The 27,431-nt window shown below is 48.0% G+C and overlaps 1 protein-coding gene across 3 annotated transcripts in view; it reads right to left on the bottom strand.

Annotated features, from left to right (window-relative positions):
- The window catches only part of HS6ST1 (heparan sulfate 6-O-sulfotransferase 1), a 282,374-nt gene that overhangs the window by 39,120 nt on the left and 215,823 nt on the right, over window positions 1-27,431 (bottom strand). The window lies entirely within an intron of this gene.

Below are 27,431 nucleotides of genomic sequence, written 5' to 3'. Positions count from 1 at the left end.
AAACTTAATAAAATATCTACTTGTCCATGGGTCAGGTTGCGTCAAATCTACTTGTCCTGAAAAAAAAAAATCCACTTATCCCTTTGGTGCACGTAGTGCAGGAATAATCTATGTCAGCAATCTCATTATATAAGAGCGCTGCTAATAGCTTCTCTGCCTATGTCAGGGCCCATGCAATATGAGGCTTTGAATTCTAGCAATTGATGCTTTTTGCCACAGATCTACATACTGGGACTGGAGGTACCGTTAAACAATAGTTTCAGGGTTAGAATATGCTTTGGAGTCTGTGCAAACCTACTAACTTGCATGTTCTAGGGGGTTTCACCAGCACTTCACAAATCGTTTCTCACACTGAGAAAGGATGGGCATTTCCTGACAAGGGCAGAAATAAAACTTCTTCCATAGTTGGGGAAAAAGTGGTTGGAGAGAAAGTGAACTTTTAAATGGTCAACAGATTTTCCCATGAATATGAACATTTGCTCATGCTAAAATGTAGTTCACAAATATTTTCTAGGAGTAGGATTTCCTGGCCTACTACTGTAAATTACTGTGAACTCTGGGAAGCTGTTAATATCCACTAATGCAAGGGGATACATCATGAGTACACTTTTGTGACTTTATATAAGAATTGAGCCCCTAATTAGGTCTCGAGTTAACAAAGACCTATTGATTATATTAAAATGTTGTTTCTCAATCTATAAACTGGCTTCAATATGAGTGATAGCATTCTACTCTTTCACAAGAAGCATATCAGCACGCAAAGTAGTGTAGTTCAATGCCAGAGACTACTGTGGCAATGCGTGCTTTTGGAGACCAAAAAATCCAATTACTTTCTGCCAATGTCTGTTATAAAGGTGAGGGCCTGGTAGCTCCCACAACAAAGTTTTAAAAGACAAAACGAAAAGGCTGACCACCAATGTCCGACCTATTGGCTTTGCCAATGCTTGTTTATTTTCATGTTTCTCATAATCTTGTTGAAACTAGTTGCACTGATTTTCCATTATTGCTTTTTTATGGGAATACTAGAATGCATCATCACGTTTTAATAGATGATGCTTCAAAGAAACAGTACCTAAAAATGTCACTGTATTTTAGCAAAACGTTGTTTTTTCCTAGTTGCATTTTTTTGTGAAAATCTAATTTGAAAGCAAAGACTCCTCAATCCTGCTTTCAAGCTTCTGCAAATACTTGCATCTAATCAGACAGCATTCTGAGAGAATTATAAGTAGCCTCGTTTTGCTAAACTTTGCATACGTGTGTACACATTTTCATACTGGGACCAGTAAGGAAATATGGCCACCAGCTACCCTTACTGTGCCTACCCTGCCTGTATAACTCTATGCGTAGCATTATAACCAATGTCTAGTATTCAGTGCTCCAATTGCTATACTCCTCTCATTAATCTAGGAGAGGCATTCCCCGGTCCAAATGCCAATGAGGCAGTTCATGATGAAGCAGAGGATGATGATCCAATGATTCCATGGATTACACAGTTTATGGGTGAACTCAACGCTATGAAGCTGACTGTGCAATCCCTAAATTCAAGGTTAACGGAGCTACAAAAACTTAATTCGATAAGCTGGTGGCACATCTGTGCGCTGCAAGGGTTGACTATGTTGCTAGCCATGCGCAATCATCCATGAGGGAGTAGCATCAGGGGGCAAATCACAGCTAGGACCCCAATCCATTGTAATTTGAGTGCCCCAAAAAGTTCTGCTGGAATGGACAGAAATGAGTGTCAATACACTGCGGGATGCGTTACTAAGATGCTAATGTTTACTATGAAATCTAAGATCGCCAGCCTCCAGAGAGTGCTAAGCAAAAACGCATATCATCTCACTCGCCAACCTCCTCCCAATAACTAACCCCTAAACCAGACTGCAAGTGAAAAACCTGCCGCAGCACTACCTATCAAAGCTAGATCCTCCAGCCCTGTTGCCGCTGTACAAAAACAGAAATTCTATAACACCCTCAGCACTGATCCAGGCAGAAATTGACCCATTCATTTACATGACAAAGGTTAGCAGGTTAGCACCCGGGCAATGGGAATCAACAGAGGCATTGATCAACAAGGTGATGCACTGGATCTGCCATAAGCGCAAGTGTCTCTCACTAGTTCGTTCAGATATATCCCCGGTGCAATGACTGCCCAATTTTCAGAGCTTTCATGACAATATCAAATAGACCCTGAAAGATCAGGCCATTATCATTGGCCTCTTGGCTTTGGAAGTGCTATCATTTCCACCTCAAGACTCAAACATTCAATTTAAAACCGCAACAGATACTCATAATGGCAGCATACCCAAACCCTTTGGCCTACGGCAACCCAACCCCAGATCACCATGGCACCGTTTTTGCTAGGTTCACAACTTGGGACAGCAAGTTGTGCCCTACCAACACCAATATTGGGAGTCCCCTGACATCACAGCTTAAGAAAAATGATTGATTATCCTGTATCGCCTTGAATTCTTCAGACATTATATGCCTTGATTCCGCTAGTCTCCTTACCCTGTCCACGGAACAAGTATCCAAGCACAAAGTCAATAGCAGATAGGTCCCATATAGCTTAACCTCTAGGCCCACTGTCAAGAACTCATGGAGTGTACTCTTGTGGAATATTGCTGAGCTGAAATTCAAACTCGCTGACCCATACTGGGGCTCCTTTAGAGATGCACATTAAATTTGTGCGTTTCAGGAATCCTGGTGTGTTGAACTATTCTCTAGGTGAGGCTACTCTTAGTTTCTTCTGTTCCGTCATAGCCCAGGAGAGAGGTTCTCCAGCTGGGGTGGGTGGGTGGTGGTGGGAGTGGTGGGGAATTCAAGTTATTAGGGTGAAAAATTCAGTCAACTGCAGAATCAAGAGGCTCTCTGAAACTTCGCCTGACATGCTTGGGCTTGCTTTGACTAAAGATTATTGTTGTGTTTGTATAATGTTTATAGCAGGTCTATTGATGTAAACAAGTAATCACCTACCCCTACCAAACAAGCAGAACAGACTAAATATTTTTATCCCTGCAGATTTGGTCACAGTCATAGGAAGAGGGGGCAGTGACCACAAGGCCCGCAAATTCGATCTGTTAGGGCTAATAACATTTGGACCAGAGCTGACAAAACCTAGCCTCTTAGGCGACAGTCCTCAAAAATAATAAATAAGCTTTAAAATGGGAGTATGATGTAGGCCACCCTGACCTAATGAAACAGGAATACCTTAAGGTAGCTTTTGCACTGGAACAACTGAATAGCTTTACCTCTCAAAGAGCTGGCTCTAATTCCATTGTAGCATCTCATGAGGATCTGTATGCAAGCCTGAGAACTTTGCTCTCAAGAGAACCCAAAAATACATCTAAAACCAAATTGGCTAAGCATCCATGGTATAATACTCAGTGTAGACTAGCAAAGTCCACTCTCTTGAAGTCTATTGAATTTAAAGACCAGTGAGGTATTTCTTCAGCATGAAGAAAATACAAGGAAACGCTGGTCCATTCCAAACTAAGCTGGGAGAACATGGTTTGGTCAGACTTGGTTCACACAGCTAAAGTGGGAGACGCTAGGACCTTTTGGGGTATTGTTGTACATGGTAGCCGCTCTACAACCTCGCCAGTGGCCTTCCATGTCCAACCACATAGGTGGGTCGAGCATTTTGAGATGGCTGTACTCAAGCAGTGGAGATGGAAGTTGTGGGCTAGCTGGCCAGGACCAAATTAACTATTCCAGGTGACCAGATCCACTTGAGATTTCCATCTAAGACTCATACAAGGCTCTAAAATCAATTGCTCCCAAGAAAGCCCCTGACCCAGATTTTATACCAGCTGATATATATGTAGATAAGCCCCATATCTGGGCCCCATACCATATTACTATTATGAGGGCAATTATGAATGGAGGTCCAATACCAAAATCATAGTAGAGTGCCAAGATCGTACTGATTAACAAGAAGGGCATGTGGGACGACCCCAGAAACTACAGACCCATCAGTTTAATAGAGGGGCTCCAGAAGAGTTTTTGCGGGCAACTCTTGGGGAAATTGACACACTGAGCCCTAGCAAACAATATCTTTTCAGACTTCCAGGCTGGCTTTAGGCCAAAAAACAGCACACTAGATCAAATACTGAAATTCAGTATGATATACTGGAAAAGAGTAGTGCTTGAAAAAGGCCATCTCTACGTTGCATTTGTACACTTAAAGTCAACATATGACTGTAGGAGGCTGGACTGGCTTGTAGTGAGTACCAAGGGGTACTTGCACCTTGCACCAGGCCCAGTTATCCCTTATTAGTGTATAGGGTGTCTAGCAGCTTAGGCTGATAGATAATGGTAGCTTAGCAAAGCAGCTCAGGCTGAACTAGGAGACGTGTGAAGCTACTACAGTACCACTTAGTGTCATATGCACAATATCATAAGAAAACACAATACACAGTTATACTAAAAATAAAGGTACTTTATTTTTATGACAATATGCCAAAGTATCTTAGAGTGTACCCTCAGTGAGAGGATAGGAAATATACACAAGATATATATACACAATAGCAAAAATATGCAGTATAGTCTTAGAAAACAGTGCAAACAATGTATAGTTACAATAGGATGCAATGGGGAAACATAGGGATAGGGGCAACACAAACCATATACTCCAAAAGTGGAATGTGAACCACGAATGGACCCCAAACCTATGTGACCTTGTAGAGGGTCGCTGGGACTATTAGAAAATAGTGAGAGTTAGAAAAATAACCCTCCCCAAGACCCTGAAAAGTGAGTGCAAAGTGCACCAAAGTTCCCCTAAGGACAAAATAGTCGTGTTAGAGGGAGAATGCAAGGAAAACACAAATCAGCAATGCAACAACGATGGATTCCTGTCTGAAGGTACCTGTGGAACAAGGGGACCAAGTCCAAAAGTCACAAGCAGCTCGGAGATGGGCAGATGCCCAAGAAATGCCAGCGGTTGGTGCAAAGAAGCTCTTACTAGGCTGAAGAACTGTGAATACTGCAGGAACGACAAGGGCTAGAGACTTCCCCTTTGGAGGATGGATCCCCCACGCCTTGGAGAGTCGTGCAGAAGTGTTTTCCCGCCGGATGGACGCCAACAAGCCTTGCTATACGCAAATCGTGCGTTTGGCGTTTTTGGACGCTGCTGGGGCCCAGGAGGGACCAGGAGGTCGCAAATTGGACCTGCAGAGAGAGGGGACGTCGAGCAAGACAAGGAGCCCTCACTGAAGCAGGTAGCACCCGGAGAAGTGCCAGAAACAGGCACTACGAGGATGCGTGAAACGGTGCTCGCCGAAGTTGCACAAAGGAGTCCCACGTCGCCGGAGACCAACTTAGAAAGTCGTGCAATGCAGGTTAGAGTGCCGTGGACCCAGGCTTGGCTGTGCACGAAGGATTTCCGCCGGAAGTGCACAGGGGCCGGAGAAGCTTGCAAAGTCGCGGTTCCCAGCAATGCAGCCCAGCGAGGTGAGGCAAGGACTTACCTCCACCAAACTTGGGCTGAAGAGTCACTGGACTGTGGGGGTCACTTGGACGGTGTCGCTGGATTCGAGGGACCTCGCTCGTCGTGCTGAGAGGAGACCCAAGGGACCGGAGATGCAGCTTTTTGGTGCCTGCGGTTGCAGGGGGAAGATTCCGTCGACCCACGGGAGATTTCTTCGGAGCTTCTGGTGCAGAGAGGAGGCAGACTACCCCCACAGCATGCACAAGCAGGAAAACAGTCGAGAAGGCGGCAGGATCAGCGTTACAGAGTTGCAGTAGTCGTCTTTGCTACTATGTTGCAGGTTTGCAGGCTTCCAGCGCGGTCAGCGGTCGATTCCTTATCAGAAGGTGAAGAGGGAGATGCAGAGGAACTCGGCTGAGCTCATGCATTCGTTATCTAAAGTTTCCCCAGAGACAGAGACCCTAAATAGCCAGAAAAGAGGGTTTGGCTACCTAGGAGAGAGGAAAGGCTACTAACACCTGAAGGAGCCTATCAGCAGGAGTCTCTGACGTCACCTGGTGGCACTGGCCACTCAGAGCAGTCCAGTGTGCCAGCAGCACCTCTGTTTCCAAGATGGCAGAGGTCTGGAGCACACTGGAGGAGCTCTGGACACCTCCCAGGGGAGGTGCAGGTCAGGGGAGTGGTCACTCCCCTTTCCTTTGTCCAGTTTCGCGCCAGAGCAGGGGCTAAGGGGTCCCTGAACCGGTGTAGACTGGCTTATGCAGAATTGGGCACCTCTGTGCCCAACAAAGCATTTCCAGAGGCTGGGGGAGGCTACTCCTCCCCTGCCTTCACACCATTTTCCAAAGGGAGAGGGTGTTACACCCTCTCTCAGAGGAAGTTCTTTGTTCTGCCATCCTGGGCCAGGCCTGGCTGGACCCCAGGAGGGCAGATGCCTGTCTGAGGGGTTGGCAGCAGCAGCAGCTGCAGAGAAACCCCAGGAAGGGCAGTTTGGCAGTACCAGGGTCTGTGCTACAGACCACTGGGATCATGGAATTGTACCAACAATGCCAGGATGGCATAGAGGGGGCAATTCCATGATCATAGACATGTTACATGGCCATATTCGGAGTTACCATGGTGAAGCTACATATAGGTAGTGACCTATATGTAGTGCACGCGTGTAATGGTGTCCCCGCACTCACAAAGTTCAGTGAATTGGCTCTGAACAATGTGGGGGCACCTTGGTTAGTGCCAGGGTGCCCTCACACTAAGTAACTTTGCACCTAACCTTTACCAGGTAAAGGTTAGACATATAGGTGACTTATAAGTTACTTAAGTGCAGTGTAAAATGGCTGTGAAATAACGTGGACGTTATTTCACTCAGGCTGCAGTGGCAGGCCTGTGTAATAATTGTCAGAGCTCCCTATGGGTGGCAAAAGAAATGCTGCAGCCCATAGGGATCTCCTGGAACCCCAATACCCTGGGTACCTCAGTACCATATACTAGGGGATTATAAGGGTGTTCCAGTAAGCCAATGTAAATTGGTAAAAATGGTCACTAGCCTGTCAGTGACAATTTGGAAAGAAATGAGAGAGCATAACCACTGAGGTTCTGATTAGCAGAGCCTCAGTGAGACAGTTAGTCACTACACAGGTAACACATACAGGCACACTTATGAGCACTGGGGCCCTGGGTTACCAGGGTCCCAGTGACACATACAACTAAAACAACATATATACAGTGAAAAATGGGGGTAACATGCCAGGCAAGATGGTACTTTCCTACACAACCCCCCCCCAAACGAAGGACAATAAGACTAGCCATTACCTGATGAGTCTTCATTGTCTAAGTGGAAATATCTGGAGAGTCCATCTGCATTGGAGTGGCTACTCCCAGGTCTATGTTCCACTGTATAGTCCATTCCCTGTAGGGATATGGACCACCTCAACAATTTAGGATTTTCACCTTTCATTTGTTTTAGCCAAAGTAGAGGTTTGTGGTCTGTCTGAACAATGAAGTGAGTGCCAAACAGGTATGGCCTCAACTTCTTCAGAGCCCAGACCACAGCAAAGGCCTCCCTCTCAATGGCAGACCAACGCTTTTCTCTAGGGGTCAACCTTCTACTAATAAAAGCAACAGGTTGATCCTGGCCCTCAGAATTAAGTTGTGATAGGACTGCCCCTACTCCTAATTCAGATGCATCAGTCTGGACATAGAATTTTTTAGAGTAACAAGGGCTTTTCAGGACAGGTGCAGAGCACATGGCCTGCTTCAGCTCCTCAAAAGCTTTCTGACAGTTTGCTGTCCATAATACCTTTTTAGGCATTTTCTTGGATGTGAGGTCATTAAGAGGGGCTGCAATGGAGCCATAGTTCTTAATGAACCTCCTGTAATACCCAGTGAGGCCTAGGAAGGCTCTCACCTGAGTCTGAGTGGTAGGGGGAATCCAATCAATAATAGTTTGGATTTTCCCCTGAAGTGGTGCAATCTGTTCCCCACCAACAAGGTGTCCCAGATAAACCACCTTACCCTGCCCTATCTGGCACTTTGAAGCCTTGATAGTGAGGCCTGCCTTTTGCAGGGCCTCCAAAACTTTCCAAAGGTGGACCAGGTGATCATCCCAGCTGGAGCTAAAGACAGCTATATCATCCAAATATGCTGCACTGAAAGCTTCCAGCCCTTGCAGGACTGTGTTCACCAACCTCTGAAAAGTGGCAGGTGCATTTTTCAAACCAAAAGGCATTACAGTAAACTGGTAATGTCCTCCAATGGTAGAAAATGCAGTCTTAGGTTTAGCATCTTCTGACATTTTGATCTGCCAATACCCTGCAGTCAAATCAAAAGTGCTTAGATACTTGGCAGATGCCAGTGTATCTATTAGCTCATCTGCCCTGGGTATAGGGTGAGCATCTGTTTTGGTTACCAAGTTGAGACCTCTATAGTCTACACAAAACCTCATTTCCTTCTTTCCATCTTTAGAATTTGGTTTTGGTACCAGTACCACAGGAGAAGCCCATGGACTGTCAGAGTGCTCAACCACTCCTAGTTCCAACATCTTCTGAACTTCTTGCTTTATGCAGTCCCTGACATGGTCAGGCTGCCTATAGATCTTACTTTTGACAGGTAAACTGTCTCCAGTATCTATAGTGTGCTCACACCAAGAAGTGGTGCCTGGCACAATGGAGAAGAGTTCTGAAAATTGTCCTAGGAGATTTATGCAATTATCTTTCTGCTCAGCAGTAAGACAATCAGCCAAAACTACCCCTTCCACAAGAGCATCTTGTTCTGTGGAAGAGAAGAGATCAGGTAGAGGATCACTGTCTTCTTCCTGTCCCTCATCTGTTGCCATGAGCAGGGTGAGATCAGCCCTGTCATAGTAGGGTTTCAGGCGGTTGACATGGAGCACCCTAAGGGGACTCCTGGCAGTGCCTAAGTCAACCAAGTAGGTGACTTCACCCTTCTTTTCAACAATTGTGTGTGGACCACTCCATTTATCTTGGAGTGCTCTTGGGGCCACAGGCTCCAAGACCCACACTTTCTGCCCTGGTTGGTACTGAACCAAAACAGCCTTCTGATCATGCCATTGCTTCTGGAGCTCTTGGCTGGCCTGAAGGTTTTTACTGGCCTTTTTCATGTACTCAGCCATCCTTGATCTGAGGCCAAGTACATAATCCCCAATATCCTGCTTAGGAGCTTTTACAGGTTGTTCCCAACCCTCCTTTACAAGTGTGAGTGGACCCCTAACAGGGTGTCCAAAAAGAAGTTCAAAGGGGCTGAAGCCCACTCCTTTCTGGGGTACCTCCCTGTAGGCAAAAAGGAGGCATGGTAGAAGGATATCCCATCTCCTGCGGAGTTTTTCAGGGAGTCCCATAATCATGCCTTTGAGAGTTTTATTAAATCTCTCCACCAGTCCATTTGTTTGTGGATGATAGGGTGTTGTGAACTTGTAAGTTACACCACACTCCTTCCACATGGCCTTTAAGTATGCAGACATGAAATTGCTTCCTCTGTCTGATACTACTTCCTTTGGGAAGCCCACCCTGGAAAATATTCCCAGGAGGGCCTTTGCCACTGCAGGAGCTGTAGTGGTCCTTAAAGGAATTGCTTCAGGATACCTTGTGGCATGGTCCACTACCACTAAGATAAACCTATTGCCTGAAGCAGTAGGAGGGTCAAGGGGGCCAACTATGTCAACCCCTACCCTTTCAAAGGGAACCCCAACCACAGGCAGTGGGATAAGGGGTGCCTTTGGAGTGCCACCTGTCTTGCCACTGGCTTGACAGGTTTCACAGGACTTACAAAATTCTTTTGTGTCCTCAGACATCCTAGGCCAATGAAACAGTGGTACCAATCTGTCCCAAGTTTTCATTTGACCCAGGTGCCCAGCTAAGGGAATGTCATGTGCCAGTGTTAGGAGGAACTTTCTGTACTCCTGAGGAATCACTAATCTCCTGGCAGCTCCAGGTTTAGGATCCCTTTGCTCAGTGTACAAGAGGTTGTCCTCCCAGTAAACTCTGTGTGAGTCACTGACATCCCCATTAGCCTGTTTGACAGCTTGCTGTCTGAGACCCTCTAATGTGGGACAGGTTTGCTGTGCCACACTCAGCTCCTCTCTGGCAGGCCCCCCTTCACCCAAAAGCTCAGCAGTGTCTGCTTCCAGCTCCTCTGGTGTAGGTTCTGCACAGGGAGGGAATTCTTCTTCCTCAGAAGTCGAATCCACTGTAGAGGGAGGGATAGTAGGAAGTGGTTTGCTTCTACTAGCCCTAGCTTTAGGGAGCACTTGGTCCATTGTTCCAGGATCCAAGCTTCCCTGTCCTTTTTGCTTTTTGGCCTGAGCCCTTGTCAAAGCAAAAATATGCCCTGGGATGCCCAGCATTGCTGCATGGGCCTCCAACTCCACATCTGACCAAGCTGATGTCTCCAAATCGTTCCCTAATAGACAGTCTACAGGTAAATCTGAAGCTACCACAACTTTCTTTGGACCAGATACCCCCCCCCAGTTGAGATTTACAACAGCCATGGGGTGGCTTTGTGTTATGTTGTGAGCATCGGTTACTTGGTACTGGTGTCCAAGTATGTGTTGTTCAGGGTGCACCAGTTTCTCAATCACCATTGTGACACTGGCACCTGTGTCCCTGTAGGCCTGGACCTCAACACCATTTATTAGGGTTAGTTGCTTGTACTTCTCCAAGTTATGGGGGCAAGCAACCAAAGTGGCTAAGTCAATAGCCCCTTCAGAGACTAAAGTAGCCTCTGTGGTCTCCCTAATCAGACCAACCCCAACTAAATTACCAAAAGTGAGCCCAGCTACTCCCTTGGATTGGCTATTAGTAGGTTTGCTCCCACCACCACTGCTATTAGTAGGGACACTAGGTGTAGCAGTAGGGGTTGTAGTGGTAGGAGCTGTGGTGCCTTTCTTTGGACAACTGGGATCTGTTGTCCAATGGCCTTTTATCTTACATAAATAGCACCATGGTTTCCTTTCCTTGTTCTGATTAGAGGACGGTTTGGGCCCACCACCCCCACCAGAGTGTTTTTGTGGGCCTGATGAAGACTCATTTTTAGATTTGTCCCCACCCTTGTCAGAAGACTTACCATCCTTCTTTTTGTTGCCATCTTTGTCACCCCCTGTATGAACTTTTCTGTTCACTCTTGTTCTGACCCATTTGTCTGCCTTCTTTCCCAATTCTTGGGGAGAGGTCAGATCAGAGTCCACCAAGTACTGGTGTAACAAATCAGACACACAATTATTAAGAATATGCTCTCTCAGGATTAAGTTATACAGGCTGTCATAATCAGTAACTTTACTGCCATGTAACCACCCCTCCAAGGCCTTCACTGCCTGGTCAATGAAATCAACCCAGTCTTGTGAAGACTCCTTTTTGGTATCTCTGAACTTGATCCTGTACTGTTCAGTGGTTAAGCCATAACCATCCAGGAGTGCATTCTTAAGAACTTGGAAATTGTTAGCATCATTTTCTTTTACAGTAAGGAGCCTATCCCTACCTTTTCCTGTAAATGATAGCCATAGGATAGCAGCCCACTGCCTTTGAGGGACATCCTGTACAGCACAGGCCCTCTCAAGTGCAGCAAACCACTTGTTAATGTCATCCCCCTCCTTGTAAGGGGGAACTATCTTATGCAGATTCCTGGAATCATGCTCTTTTGCAGGATGACTATGGGGAATACTGCTGCTGCCACCATGGGTATCTAAACCCATCTTCTGTCTTTCCCTCTCTATTTCTAAAGACTGTCTATCCAAATCCAGCTGTTGCTTCTTGAGCTTCAGTCTGGTTTGCTCCACTCTCAATCTATTGAGCTCCCTTTCTAACAATCTGTCATCAGGGTGGGTGGGAGGGACATTTCTAGATACAGAGGTATGATGGGAATGAACAGAAGGAGACCTGTCCCTTACAGAGGGCACCCTAACAGCTTGGCTACCAGTATAATGTGAGAGCACATCATCAGTATGATGTGATTCAACCTCTGTACCAACTATGCTAGACTGTCTAGTAATGGGCAGGCTGAGAAGTTTCTTTCCTGAACCTTTTCCTGGGGGAGTCCCTGGATCAGATTGAGAACCATTAGCTACTTTTTCTACAGATTGGGCACTTATGGCCTTATCTTGTACTCTAAGCATATTAATTAACAGTTCTAAAGAAGGATTCTTCCCTACACTCAAACCTCTCTCTATGCAGAGACTCCTTGCTCCTTTCCAGCTAAGGTGATCATATGCAAGTTTGGACAGTTCAACTTTTTGGCCTGTGCCAGACATTTTTAGAGAGAGTTAAAGTGATAGACAAAGAGAAAAAAGTTTTCAGAACTTTTTGGAAAGACAGAAAAAAAACTTTTTAAACTTTTAAGAACTTTTTGAAAGTTTAGAAGTACTTTTCAGCACTTAGAAAAGAGTGAAAAGAGGAAATGCAAAAACTTTTTGGCTATGTGTATATACACTGACCTTGTTTTGTATATTTTTCTCTTATGAAAAGTACAATGACAAGAGTGGTAAGTAGTCTCAAGCACTTATCCCACCACTGCACAACCAATGTAGGAGGCTGGACTGGCTTGTAGTGAGTACCAAGGGGTACTTGCACCTTGCACCAGGCCCAGTTATCCCTTATTAGTGTATAGGGTGTCTAGCAGCTTAGGCTGATAGATAATGGTAGCTTAGCAAAGCAGCTCAGGCTGAACTAGGAGACGTGTGAAGCTACTACAGTACCACTTAGTGTCATATGCACAATATCATAAGAAAACACAATACACAGTTATACTAAAAATAAAGGTACTTTATTTTTATGACAATATGCCAAAGTATCTTAGAGTGTACCCTCAGTGAGAGGATAGGAAATATACACAAGATATATATACACAATAGCAAAAATATGCAGTATAGTCTTAGAAAACAGTGCAAACAATGTATAGTTACAATAGGATGCAATGGGGAAACATAGGGATAGGGGCAACACAAACCATATACTCCAAAAGTGGAATGTGAACCACGAATGGACCCCAAACCTATGTGACCTTGTAGAGGGTCGCTGGGACTATTAGAAAATAGTGAGAGTTAGAAAAATAACCCTCCCCAAGACCCTGAAAAGTGAGTGCAAAGTGCACCAAAGTTCCCCTAAGGACAAAATAGTCGTGTTAGAGGGAGAATGCAAGGAAAACACAAATCAGCAATGCAACAACGATGGATTCCTGTCTGAAGGTACCTGTGGAACAAGGGGACCAAGTCCAAAAGTCACAAGCAGCTCGGAGATGGGCAGATGCCCAAGAAATGCCAGCGGTTGGTGCAAAGAAGCTCTTACTAGGCTGAAGAACTGTGAATACTGCAGGAACGACAAGGGCTAGAGACTTCCCCTTTGGAGGATGGATCCCCCACGCCTTGGAGAGTCGTGCAGAAGTGTTTTCCCGCCGGATGGACGCCAACAAGCCTTGCTATACGCAAATCGTGCGTTTGGCGTTTTTGGACGCTGCTGGGGCCCAGGAGGGACCAGGAGGTCGCAAATTGGACCTGCAGAGAGAGGGGACGTCGAGCAAGACAAGGAGCCCTCACTGAAGCAGGTAGCACCCGGAGAAGTGCCAGAAACAGGCACTACGAGGATGCGTGAAACGGTGCTCGCCGAAGTTGCACAAAGGAGTCCCACGTCGCCGGAGACCAACTTAGAAAGTCGTGCAATGCAGGTTAGAGTGCCGTGGACCCAGGCTTGGCTGTGCACGAAGGATTTCCGCCGGAAGTGCACAGGGGCCGGAGAAGCTTGCAAAGTCGCGGTTCCCAGCAATGCAGCCCAGCGAGGTGAGGCAAGGACTTACCTCCACCAAACTTGGGCTGAAGAGTCACTGGACTGTGGGGGTCACTTGGACGGTGTCGCTGGATTCGAGGGACCTCGCTCGTCGTGCTGAGAGGAGACCCAAGGGACCGGAGATGCAGCTTTTTGGTGCCTGCGGTTGCAGGGGGAAGATTCCGTCGACCCACGGGAGATTTCTTCGGAGCTTCTGGTGCAGAGAGGAGGCAGACTACCCCCACAGCATGCACAAGCAGGAAAACAGTCGAGAAGGCGGCAGGATCAGCGTTACAGAGTTGCAGTAGTCGTCTTTGCTACTATGTTGCAGGTTTGCAGGCTTCCAGCGCGGTCAGCGGTCGATTCCTTATCAGAAGGTGAAGAGGGAGATGCAGAGGAACTCGGCTGAGCTCATGCATTCGTTATCTAAAGTTTCCCCAGAGACAGAGACCCTAAATAGCCAGAAAAGAGGGTTTGGCTACCTAGGAGAGAGGAAAGGCTACTAACACCTGAAGGAGCCTATCAGCAGGAGTCTCTGACGTCACCTGGTGGCACTGGCCACTCAGAGCAGTCCAGTGTGCCAGCAGCACCTCTGTTTCCAAGATGGCAGAGGTCTGGAGCACACTGGAGGAGCTCTGGACACCTCCCAGGGGAGGTGCAGGTCAGGGGAGTGGTCACTCCCCTTTCCTTTGTCCAGTTTCGCGCCAGAGCAGGGGCTAAGGGGTCCCTGAACCGGTGTAGACTGGCTTATGCAGAATTGGGCACCTCTGTGCCCAACAAAGCATTTCCAGAGGCTGGGGGAGGCTACTCCTCCCCTGCCTTCACACCATTTTCCAAAGGGAGAGGGTGTTACACCCTCTCTCAGAGGAAGTTCTTTGTTCTGCCATCCTGGGCCAGGCCTGGCTGGACCCCAGGAGGGCAGATGCCTGTCTGAGGGGTTGGCAGCAGCAGCAGCTGCAGAGAAACCCCAGGAAGGGCAGTTTGGCAGTACCAGGGTCTGTGCTACAGACCACTGGGATCATGGAATTGTACCAACAATGCCAGGATGGCATAGAGGGGGCAATTCCATGATCATAGACATGTTACATGGCCATATTCGGAGTTACCATGGTGAAGCTACATATAGGTAGTGACCTATATGTAGTGCACGCGTGTAATGGTGTCCCCGCACTCACAAAGTTCAGTGAATTGGCTCTGAACAATGTGGGGGCACCTTGGTTAGTGCCAGGGTGCCCTCACACTAAGTAACTTTGCACCTAACCTTTACCAGGTAAAGGTTAGACATATAGGTGACTTATAAGTTACTTAAGTGCAGTGTAAAATGGCTGTGAAATAACGTGGACGTTATTTCACTCAGGCTGCAGTGGCAGGCCTGTGTAATAATTGTCAGAGCTCCCTATGGGTGGCAAAAGAAATGCTGCAGCCCATAGGGATCTCCTGGAACCCCAATACCCTGGGTACCTCAGTACCATATACTAGGGGATTATAAGGGTGTTCCAGTAAGCCAATGTAAATTGGTAAAAATGGTCACTAGCCTGTCAGTGACAATTTGGAAAGAAATGAGAGAGCATAACCACTGAGGTTCTGATTAGCAGAGCCTCAGTGAGACAGTTAGTCACTACACAGGTAACACATACAGGCACACTTATGAGCACTGGGGCCCTGGGTTACCAGGGTCCCAGTGACACATACAACTAAAACAACATATATACAGTGAAAAATGGGGGTAACATGCCAGGCAAGATGGTACTTTCCTACAATGACTCGGTCCCGCAGTAAATTGTGGGAGGTCTTAGGTAATATGGGGGGTCCCAGAGAATATTCAAGCTATCCTCACATGACTCCACGGGGAGTCCGCCAGGGCTGTGTTTTGGCCCCAAAACTTTTCTCCTTGTTTATTAATGGTCGAGTTTCTCTATTTCCCCAACAACGATGCCCTAAAAGTAAACTCCACCAAATCCCCACTTTATTATTCGCAAATGATGCTCCTTATGTCCAAAACCCCTGTAGGCCTTCAGGCCATCATAATAAGCCTCCTCTTGTTTTGCACAGACAGAAGCCTAGAGCTTAATGTAGGCAAAACAAAATGTATGGCGCTAAATCCACGCAAGTCGGCACAAGCAAGAAAGTTTGTGCAAAATTCAGCCATTGAGCGAGGCCAAGACTGTTTATCTAGGGGTGAACTTGACCCACAACTTTAGCTGGCTGGTACAGATAAATAAGAGTGTGCTAAAACTACAACAGGAGATAGGGTCGAGCCTCAAGATAGAGAAAAAAAGAAATCTAAAAATCTTTTCCCAGCCCTAGAAATTTACAAAGTGAAAGCAAAAAGCTCTGCTCTATATGGCACCAAAACATCGGTCACGTAGGTGTCAGAGCTCACACTGGCTGAAAATAGATTTCTTAGTCATTTAACCAATCTCCCACAAAGCATGGCTCGCCTTCCCTTGTCACAAGATTTGGGATTATACCTGATCTCCTTTATTGAGCGATGGAGATCCCTACTGTTCTGGCACAGGTTATGGTCCACCAAAGAACTGGAACCCCATAGAATCTTTCTTAGGAAACTTCAAAGCATGAAGGGTCAACGTAAGAATCCTATGGTTGTTCCACATAAGGAAAATGTCTTACATACTTGGTCTCCAGTCCCTCTGGGACATCCCGGATGAGTCTGCTCAAATCCCAAGGCAATCGATCAGGGACAGGTGTGGAGAACACCTTTGGGGTGGAGAGGTCAAGAACTGCAAGCCAGGCAGCTTGTCAACCAATTCCTTGACCCTAAAAACATTCCAGCCTTTGAAGTCTCCCTTGATATCATCCAAGGTTCCCTCCCAAGACAGTTATACTTAAAATTTAGATATGGGGTTCTTCCAATTTATGCGTTCACTTCAAGTTGGGGAAACTCAACTGGGTCGAACTTTATGTGCCCTGCATACAAACTAGTCCCTGAAACCTTGCATCACTTCTTACTTCTCTGTACTGCTTATAGGGCCCTTCTATCTGTAAGGAAATATGAGGTAGCCACAAAAATCCTGAAGTCCAACATAAATAAAACTGTAATCGTCAGCGTGGCTAAATTTGTGCATGCTGCTTGGCTTACAAGCAAACAATACCTACTAATCATGTAGCATTTCATGAGGAAATTATGATAGTCATATACCTTTGCTAGCACAAGCCAATATGAGTAGTGATCACCATGAATGATGTAGGAAGTATTTTATTTCCCCTTCTTCTTTCTCCTATACTTTTATGTGAGCCTTGTCTACCACTTATACTACACGGTGATGGATTTTAACAAGTCTCATTTCCCCAAAATCCCTCTGCACTGCTGTATCAGAGGTATAAGGAATTCGTTTTGTTATTTTAATCTGGTCTGAAACTGTCTTTTTTTAAAAAAAATTTTTTTTTTTAGAAAAATTGTTGTAATTGCTATTTCGCATAATAGGAAAAAGATCTAATTATTGCTTTCATAACGGTTTTACCACCAGTTATTGAGAACAAATTACCTTGAAGCTTGTGAATCAAATACAGTGTTTTATGGATCTTGAATCCGAAATAAACAGATTTTGACTATGATGATACCGGGACCACTGTCAGCAGTGCAGACCGAGCTGTCAACATTTCCTTAGAGCACTCACCTTAATCATAAACGCTCTGCATTAATGGACCGTAAAAACAAGTTTGAATAGCATTAATACATGGACACAAATATGACATTAACTGCAGACAACGACCTTTCCTGATCCATAATGTGGTACTGTAAACTGACAGTCAAATGCTTTGTGCTGCAGGGGTTGGACCTACTTGTCCCAAACACAAAAACATGAAAACTTGTTGCCCTTGACCCCAAACTTGGGAGTCGGGCTATAGGAATTCCACACCAGAGTTCCCAATATAGAATTCTATGCATAGAACTCCTCGACCCGAGGCAGCTTTTACTTGACTGAAAAGCAGCCCAGTTCCGTCCAGTGGGTACCCCTTCATACAGGAGTCCACAGAGATTATAAGTGCTTGTCAAATATACTCTTTGTCCACCAAAACTGATCTACCACTTGCCCAGTGCCAGATCTCAAGGTTGTGTAGCTAAATGAATTGCTTGGCGTTATTTGTAACAGACCCAGGCAAAATTTGTGCACAATTTCCAGCATTTTTAGTTACACCTGTTAAGTGAAATTCCCGAAACTGAATCGTTCTGCCAAGTCACTTCATTTCAAGTCTGTTTTGGTAAAATCTTTTTGTGGTAGCATGGGAACAAAGAAAATGAAAGCGAGTACCCTTTGTAGCAGTACTTGTGCTGTATGTGCTTATTTTAGTGAGAAATATATCCCTGTGTCCAAAATGGATGCACGATGATTTCCGTGTTAAACCAGAGCTAAATGTCACATCTGCATGTCACGTAATTTCTCATACTTTTTCCGAAAGTTAGTGTAGTTAAGCAAAAGAGAAGTACGCACATTTTGCATACCATTAACCTGTAATGGTTAAACTTATTTTGTATTACACGGTGGGGGCATATTCACATTCCTTGCTAACTTAGAACCCCAGAAAAATGTACATACCTGGTGTGTTACAGTAAAATGTGGTTAAACCGAGGTTTACATAGATGACTAGATGATCAACTCATTTAGGAGAAAACTGTGGGCGCTCTCGCATTGGAGGAAGACTCATCTTATTTTTGGAAGTTATAGAACACATGGAATCATTCAATGCTTAATGAACTGAAAGTGATTCACAATAGTGTTCCATAAAGTTTTTTGCCTTTCCCACAACTTGTGACTGTGCCCAGAATCTGAGAAATAATAACGCAAAGGGCCCACTGTGTCTGTGTGTCCTGAACATGGCAATTATGAATAGCTCTTTTGTACTATACATTACAGTTAGTATTTGGTACCTAGTATTTTGTCACCATATCTTTTAGGTTGTTTGCCATTAAGCATCTCTTGAACATTACTCTGAGTGTCTTGTGTGGATAACACAAATACATCCAAATGGACAAAATACATCTTTGATTGCTGAACATCTTTGGATAGCTTTCCTCCAGTCGTCATTACTTTTTACTACACAACACTAAAACAGCTTTATGAAATAGGTCAAGAAACGTCTTGAAACTTTAGTCATGAAAGAGATCCATTGGGGGGCGTGGCCCAGAAGCCGAAGATGGTGCACGTATAATCCCCTCGCTCCGGAGGGGCCTGTAATTATCTGTGAACTGAGAGCCGGCCCCGGGGCAACCCGTGTTGGTGCTGTGGGTAGTGCCCGAGGGGACCGGCAGGGGAGCCGCGAAGCCCTTCTTGGACCCTGATACGTGGGACTGAGCCGGGCCGGCGGTGCGAGGAGCCGGCGGCCTGTCCCTCGGCCAAAGTCGGGGATCTGAGTGGAGGCGTGAGCCTGCGCGGGGTTGGGGCCGACAGCCGGGCGCACCGAGAGGGTGCTGGGGGCAGTCCCAGCCGCCGGGGAGCTGGAGCTGCGAAGCGTGGCCCCAGAGAAGGTAGGCACAGTGGACGGCTCCGCCGGCCCGGGGCTAAGGAAGAGGACCGCCGGCCTCTGGGTGTGCAGTGAGATGGCCGGGGCACCAGGAGGGGCCGTGTCTTGTAGTGCGGCCATAGGCTGGAGGATGGAGGAGAGGCCAGAGCCTGCGCGGGGCTGAGGCCGGCTCTCGGACGCGCCAAGAAAGTGCCGGGGGCGGCGCCGACCGCCCGGGAGCTGCGACCATGGCTGCGGAGCGTTGCCCCAGGAAAGTGGGCATGGTGGGTGGCTCCACCAGCCCGAAGTCGAGGAAAGGAACCGGCGGCCTCCTTGTGTGCGGTGGGACGGCCAGGATCCTGTGAAGGGCCACGGAGCCCTGCTGATGAGGCGACTGAAGGAGCCGGGCGTGGGACCGCGCGGGGCTCGACCGGCCCCAGGGCGCGCCGAGTGAGTGTCCGGGGCGGCACTGACCACCCGAGGAATACGGCGGGGACTGAGGAGTGTGGCCACCCAGAGAGGTGAGAGTGGTGAGTGGCCCCGACAGCCCGAAGCAGAAGAGGAGAACCGGCGACCTCCAACTTAACGGCGAGGCGGCTGGGACACTGGGAAGCGCCTTGGGACCCGTTAGTGCGACACCTGGAGGCTCCAGGCCACACCCCAGTAAACGCGGAACAGGGAGTCACCGGGGTTATCCCTAACAACCCTGGAAGAGAGGGGACATTGTCGCGGGCCCAGGCGGGCACCCCCGACTAAGAGCGGCACTGGTGAGTCGGCACCGGCATGGAGCGGGCAGGCGGGCGCAGAGCGGCCCCCGACACCACATTAAGATCAGACAAGCACCCCCTGGGAACCACCAAGTAAAGTCAGCAAGGGGATGATCCCGGGGCGCCCTGGGGAGACCCGGACAGGCGCAGCTCCCCGCGCACACAGAGAGGGAGCAGTCGTGCCGGGCCTCGACCTGGTGGCGGCGGATGGTCGTAACCTAACGGCGAGGAGCCTCCCATTCCTGCGGAGCATACAAAGGACCCACTGGAAACTGGCGTCTGCTAGAGCGGTATCTCGGAGGACTGGGGGGAAGCTGACTGGGAGACGTAACGCAGTCTGAATTGGGCTAACAGCGGAGGTCCCGAGAGGAGGAGAAGCCGCAATAACAGTCTGGCCGCCACCTTGGTCCCGGTGGTGCGACTCCTCATATATTCAATGTCCCCCAAGAACCGGCACAAGAGTAGAGTCATGGACAACACAATGCCCTCTGGGCGCAAAGGGGGGACCCGCAGGACCCATCACAAATTAAAGTACAGGACACCTTAGACAAAATACTGGGGGCAATCGAAGACACAAAGACAACGCTGCAGCACGACATCAATCAGGTCGCAGATGAAGTAGGACTCTTGAGGGCAGATCATCACAAACTGGTGGACAGAGTCAAAGAGACCGAGACCACGCTGGCAGAAATTGCACAGAAACAAAAAGACCTATCTGCTGAGGTGACGTGCCTCACGGACAGTGTGGAACGCCTGGAACAGAGTGCGGAGGATGCAGAGGGGAGAAACCGTAGGAATAATGTGCGAGTGGTTGGCCTTCCGGAAGGGGCGGAGGGCACTAATATGGTGGAATTCCTCGAGAAATGGCTATGCACGGTTGTGGCACCGGGTCGCCTGACCCCCTTCTATGCGCTGGAATGAGTGCACCGGGTGCCATCGAGGCCCCTCGCAGCGGACAGGCCCCCCGCGAAGTGATGGCCAGATTACTGCACTACAGAGATAGAGACATTCTTCTGCAGAGGGCCAGAGAGGCGGGCCCTTTTAAGGTAGCGAATGGAGAGGTAACGCTGTTCCCAGATTTTACATTAGATGTTCAGAACAAGCGTGCTTCATTCATGGGAGTTAAGAGGGCTCTAAGGGAAGAAGGGATCCAATATTCTCTGCTTTATCCGGCCAGGCTGAAAGTGATACTGGACGGAAAGTCTGCATTCTTCCAATCTCCCGAGGAGGCGTGGGAGTGGCTGGAGGCCCATGGAACCCAACCGGGGCGGCATGCAAGAGAGGCCCCGGCTGGGAACGGATCCCACCGGGGCCTGGAGGGCGGCGGACCAGGAATCGCCCCTGTTTGGTGCCAACCCAGACGCAAAAGGAAAGGGGCAGGAAGGCGGCAGCCCGCATGAGCGGTGAGGGTCCCCCCACCGGAGGGCTCTGGAGGAGAATCAGATGACACGGTGATGTCCTCGGCCTGGGGATCGGGTTGTTCGGCGCGGGCTCCAAAGGTAACCCCGCAGACAGCCGACGAACTTGGATAACTAAGCATACAAGAATACCCTTAGGCAAGGTGAAACAGGTGAACATGAGGCCCCTCTGGGCATGCACCCCCCCCCCCACCGGAATCTCGCCCTTTCTGTCAGACTGGCGAGAACTGCAGTTAAAAGTTTGAATAAGTCGCACTGTTGCACAGTTTTCTGGGCAACCTACTGTTTGAGAGGCGCCCTGGGGAGGGGGAGTTGGGTTACACAATTGCAAGTTCTGATGGCGCTGTGGGAGATGTGGTTTGACTATATCAGGTATCCAATAGAACTCAAGGGTAGGTCGGCCTCTGGGGCGGGATGGGAAAGCTATCATAAGAATGTTATACCAACATGGCAGAATATAACTTCCTAACATGGAAGATCCGGGGGATGGGCACGCCAGCTAAAAGGCATAGAATACTGTCCTACTTAAAGAGAAGGGGCATTCAAGTGGCAATGCTGCAAGAGACCCATTTAGCAGCTGGAGAGGTGGAAAAGCTGAGACGCAGGTGGAGGGGGCAGGTGTTCTCTACGGAATACTCTGCATATGCAAGGGGAGTACTGATATGGGTGCAAGCTGGGGTCCCCTTTGAGGTAGAATCCTCCAACATAGATCGCGAAGGCAGGTTTGTGATTCTGGATGGGAAGTTACACGGCACTCCGATTGTCCTGAGTTGTATATACCCTCCTAATCAAGATCAAGTCCCCTTTATGACACGGTTATCGAGTCATCTCACTCGCCAGCGGATAGGAGAACTGTTAGTCGGGGGAGATTTCAATAGTGTACTAGACATAGACATGGACCGGTCCACACCGCCGCTGCAGTGATAAGTAAGATAGCCAAAAAACTGAGAGAATGGTTGGATTCTTGGGGACTGGTGGATGTCTGTCAGGAGCAACACTTGACTGACAAAGATTACTCGTACTATTCGGGCCTCCACCGAGTCCACACCAGAATTGATAGAGTGGTATGCACAGCAACCCTGGCACGGGGAATGACTCATTCTGAATATCTTGGACGTACTCTGTCTGATCACAATCCCCTATTACTGACTTGGAGGGTGACGGAGAACAGGCCCCCCATCCCGTCATGGAGAATGGCCCCTGCTGGACTTGAGGATCAGGCATATAGAGATGCCCTGCGACTACACCTGGCAGACCATATTAAAACCAATAAAGGATCTCCCTCCTCTAGATCCACGGAGTGGGAAACACTTAAAGTGGTGACAAGAGGTTATTGTCTAGGACAGTCGGTTGGGGTGAGGCATACACTCGAAAGGGAAATGACTAATCTAGAGAAGAAAATACACGAGGGGGAACTGAGACAGGGAGGGGACGCACAGGGGAGCGAGGAATACGACCAAGCACACAGAGCCCACTCCCAGGTCGAGGAACAACTCCGATGCCACAATATGCAAAAATATTTCACCTCATTACAATCAGATGAGGGCAGATCAGGCAAAATGCTGGCGTGGTTGGTGAGGCCAGGGGGGACGGTGAGCCCATTTTGAGTGTGCTGGATAAGGAAGGGGAACGTAGACTTAGGCCGGGCCCTATAAATGACACATTCAAGGAATATTATACTCACCTGTATAGGAAGCCTGGTGAGCTTAGGACGATGGACCTTGATAGTTTTCTACAACAGCTCCCACTGACGACCTTAACGATCGAGGAGAGGGATAGTCTGGGGGGACCAGTGACAGTGGAGGAGGTCAGTGAAGCTATATCGCAACTGGCCCCTGGGAAGATCCCAGGAACGGACGGCCTCCCCATGGACTTTTATAAAAAATATGTGACACTGCTGGTCCCCCAGTTAGTGGAAATGTACACGGAGGCATTACAACACGGTGAGCTGCCGGGTACCCTAAGGGAGGCATTGGTGGTCCCACTGCCCAAGACAAAATCCAAGGAGGCATCGGTGACCGACTTTCGCCCCTTGTCAATGCTGAACAGCGATTTTAAAATCCTCAGTTAGATCATGGCCAACCATTTGCTTTGCCACATACCCACACTTGTGCACGCAGACCAGAACGGTTTTGTCCCGAATCGCAGTACCTCTCTGAATCTGAGGCGACTCTTCGCTGTTCTGCATATGCCCAGCGAGGAGAAACCCCCATCGTGAGTATTGCTCATGGTGGACTTCGAGAAGGCCTTTGACTTAGGGACCGTGATGCTCCGAATGGGGCTGGGAGACGGATGGGTAAAATGGGTGGACTTGTTATACGCGTCCCCCCTGGCAAAGGTGAGGACGGGCAGGACGGTATCTGATGCCTACCCAATATACAGGGGAACTAGAAAGGGATGCCCCTTCTCCCTACTATTATTCGCCGTGGCCATTGAGCCTCTGGCGGCCCGGATGCAAAGGGAGTGGAATGGGGACAATCTGAGCATGTCATCTCATTATACGCCGATGATATACTCATTTACCTTAGGGACGGGGAGATTGGACTCTCATGGGCTTTGAGGAACTTTTAATATTTCGGGACACTGTCAGGACTACACCTTAACCAAGGCAAAACATTAGTTTTCCCCATACTACTGAGTTGGGAATGCCCCGTAGCATGCCCGGGGAATGTGATCTGGGCCCCACATACCTTCAAGTATCTGGGCATACAAGTATTCCATGAAGTGGGGGATCTCTGTGATGGTAACCTTGGTAGGGCACTCCGCTCCTTGAGGACTTCTGTTAGGTTCTGGCGATCCTGGAAGTTAACGATAATGGCTAGAATATCATTATCTAAAATTATCATGCTCCCCCACCTCCTCTACTACTTCGTTAATTTACCACTACTGATCCCATCAGCGTGGTTCCGCGTATTGAACACCCTGCTTAGGGAACTTATATTGGATGAAGGCCGAAGACGCACCGCGCTCTCGACCCTTTGCAGGCCGGCCCACTTTGGGGGCCTGGGAGTCCCAGACTTCGAAACCTAATATCTGGCATCCCAATTGCAGTGGGCGGCCGGGTGGTTCGCTGGAAGGGGACAATTGGACAGGAGTACCGCCCATGAAGAGGTAGGCATAGACCGGATTATAGCACGCATGACAAATAGGAGGATAACCCCTCAGCTGCACAGCCTGATGACAAGAGTGGCCGTAACGTGTTGGAAGAGATGCGCGAGAAGGGTCAGAGTGGGTCCACCCTACTCTCCAGCACTGCCGTTGTCGGTTCTCGTGCTGGACGCGGGGGGAAGAGCCCGGCGGGCATAGGACTGGGACCATGGAGGAAAGCGGGAGTGGAGACAATTGGGGAACTGTTCAGAGAGGGGGTGCTGAGATCCTTCGCTGACCTAACGGGCGGAGGACTCCCCCAAGGACAGTTCCTCCTATTCCGGAAGCTGGTACAGACCCTGAAAGAGCACTGGGAAACGATTAATGCAGAGCCCGCTACCCACAGGGTGTTATATCTCCTGTTGACATCTGGAGAGGAGACCCACTTAATTACTAAACTATACCGGGTCCCGATTGAGGATGCATTGGACCCACTGCAGCCCCTGAGAGAGAGATGGGAAAGGACGGTAGGTAGGGAGTTGTCGGACGTGGAATGGAGTAGGGCACTGACTTACTCCCGGGTGGTCTCCCGCAACACACAACTGCGATACATTCAATACAATTATCTTCACAGGACGTACCTTACCCTGCACCGACTGTCGCTAATATATGGCGGAGCCCCCAAGACATGCCACAGATGTGAGGACATGGACGCTGACTTCGACCACATGGTATGGAGCTGCCCAGAACTCCAGCTAGGCTGGGTGACGGTACTAGCTGACCTGACAAGATTGGATCTGACTCCGGCCCCCACTATATGCTTACTGGGTATTAAGATGGGATTCCTACAGGGGAAGGTAAGAGGTCGCTTCCTGGCTCTGGTCCTCTATAGGAGATTGATCACGATGGGTTGGAAATCTCCCAGACGTCCTCCCCTGACTGAGTGGAGACGAGACGTGGCGAAATGGACTAGAGCGGAACTACAGGTCCTGAAAAGCGAAGAAGCGAGAGGCCTCCGTCATTGCCCCAGCGTGGGAAGACAAAGTGAGGAGATGGGACTGCATAGCGAGGGAGGTGGGAACACCCACAGAGGAGCCAACAGGTGTAGGAGTCTAGGAGGACGGAAGGAAGGAAGGGACAATATTACACTTGCCAGTGTGGGGCTCATGGGAGGGACCGCAAGACCACGTGAGATGCGGGTGCGGAGGTAGCAATGGGACCAAACTGAGTGTATTGGGGCGTAGACGAGTTGGATATGGACGCCCACCTACCCACCAAGGAGTGAGGGGAGAAAGAGGATAGTACCATCCCACGCCCCGGAGGAGCCGAAAAGAGGCTCACCCCAGCAACTGTAATTACCTGCTCAATACAGCGCCATCACATTTAAATACTGTTTAGCATAAGTTAAGACTGTTACGTAGTCATAAAAACAAAATGGTATTACAGAGTTCACATGTTAGGAATGTACAGCCAAGAAGCGTTAACGTACTTGGTGCTGAGACAGCTTAATTTTGAATTATAGACATAATGAACAATGTGATGAAAATCCCAGAATATGTAACAGCTCGATGTGCTATTAACATTGTTGACTATGAACAGGATGGGAGCACGATTATGCCATAATTTGATATGCACTTGTAAGACAGCGATTTGTTAATAAAAATATATTTTAAAAAATTAAAAAATGAAAGAGATCCGTTAACTGCCATATTCAGTGACTGGGTTCTGACCAAGCCGAAACACTACAGGAGCAAAACTAAGGATATGTTTTCCTTGAACCAATCGCCAAATTAGCCAGTGGGGAGTATGTCGCCTCCTTATGGCTGAGGTTATTCGTCACCGCAGACAGGCTTCCATCCACCCTGAGAGCATAATGGATTCCTTCTTGAAAACCTACGCTACGATCGAGTCTGTGAACGCTGTCACAGATCCATACAAATACAAAGCGGGCAAACATCACCAAAAAAATAATAAATCAAATTTTTTTATATCACCACCTGCCAGGGTTAATATACCTCTCCACCTAAAACCACTGGCCAATATTATAAAAAACACAAGTTTATCCCTGTGGTTATTATACACGACAAAACTGCAATATATTGACCATCTGTGAAGAATCTGAGGTCTGCAGTCTACATTTCCAGGAATCTTGCTTTTGTTGGGCAAGGGAGGTATTGGGGGGGGGGCGACTCCCTATTTTAAGGGTGCATGGTGTCTGTGGTGTTTTCCGTGGCTTAAAGAAAGCCCACAAGAACATTTCAGAGTAATAATCAGTGGATTAATTCAATCATTTAATCTATTTTTATTTTAACTTCCTCAGTGGGGTGCCGTGACTGGTAGGCACAGGCATGGGTACTGTGCCCTCTGTGCCACATCTGACTAATGAAGCCCAATAATGACAAAAAAGGCCGGGGCACGCTTTGGTTCCTGTTCAGAGTGAGACATGACATGGCTGTTCAAACTGGACTGCTTCTTCTAAAACAGGATCAAGTCGTACTTGCATAAACTTTGCCCCTGTCTGTACAGGTAAAGTGACTAAAAAATGATAGACCAGAATGAAGCCAGGGCAATTACTATTGATGGAGGTTAACCCACATATTCCACTCTCTCCGTTAAATATGTAGAGGAATGTTTTTATTTTTGTTAACGTTTTTTCCAGTTGGAGGGGAAACATTTTATTCCCTGAAATCAGCAGATGGGGCAAATCAAGGATAAAGTGTTAAATCTCTGCATTAGACAGTGTTTGCTTCAGTGGATTAACAGTCAACTCCAACAGCTTTGACTATGCCAAAACAAAACAAATTGTTGATGTCAAAGAAAACACCCGAAGAAAGGGGCCTCGAATCAAATCAAGAAAAGGGAAAGTTGTAAGAGTTCTACACCCTCAACAAGTAAAACTACGTTTGCTTGAGGGTGCGTTGCCTTGCAAATAAGTTTGCCATAAAGGCGAGCTGTGGTCAGATGTGGAGCAGATCCAAGTGGCCAATCCACTGGGGCATCTTCATAC

Source organism: Pleurodeles waltl, chromosome 11 (genome assembly GCF_031143425.1).
Source record: "Pleurodeles waltl isolate 20211129_DDA chromosome 11, aPleWal1.hap1.20221129, whole genome shotgun sequence".
NCBI lineage: Eukaryota > Metazoa > Chordata > Amphibia > Caudata > Salamandridae > Pleurodeles > Pleurodeles waltl.
This window is presented reverse-complemented; position numbering and strand designations above follow the sequence as displayed.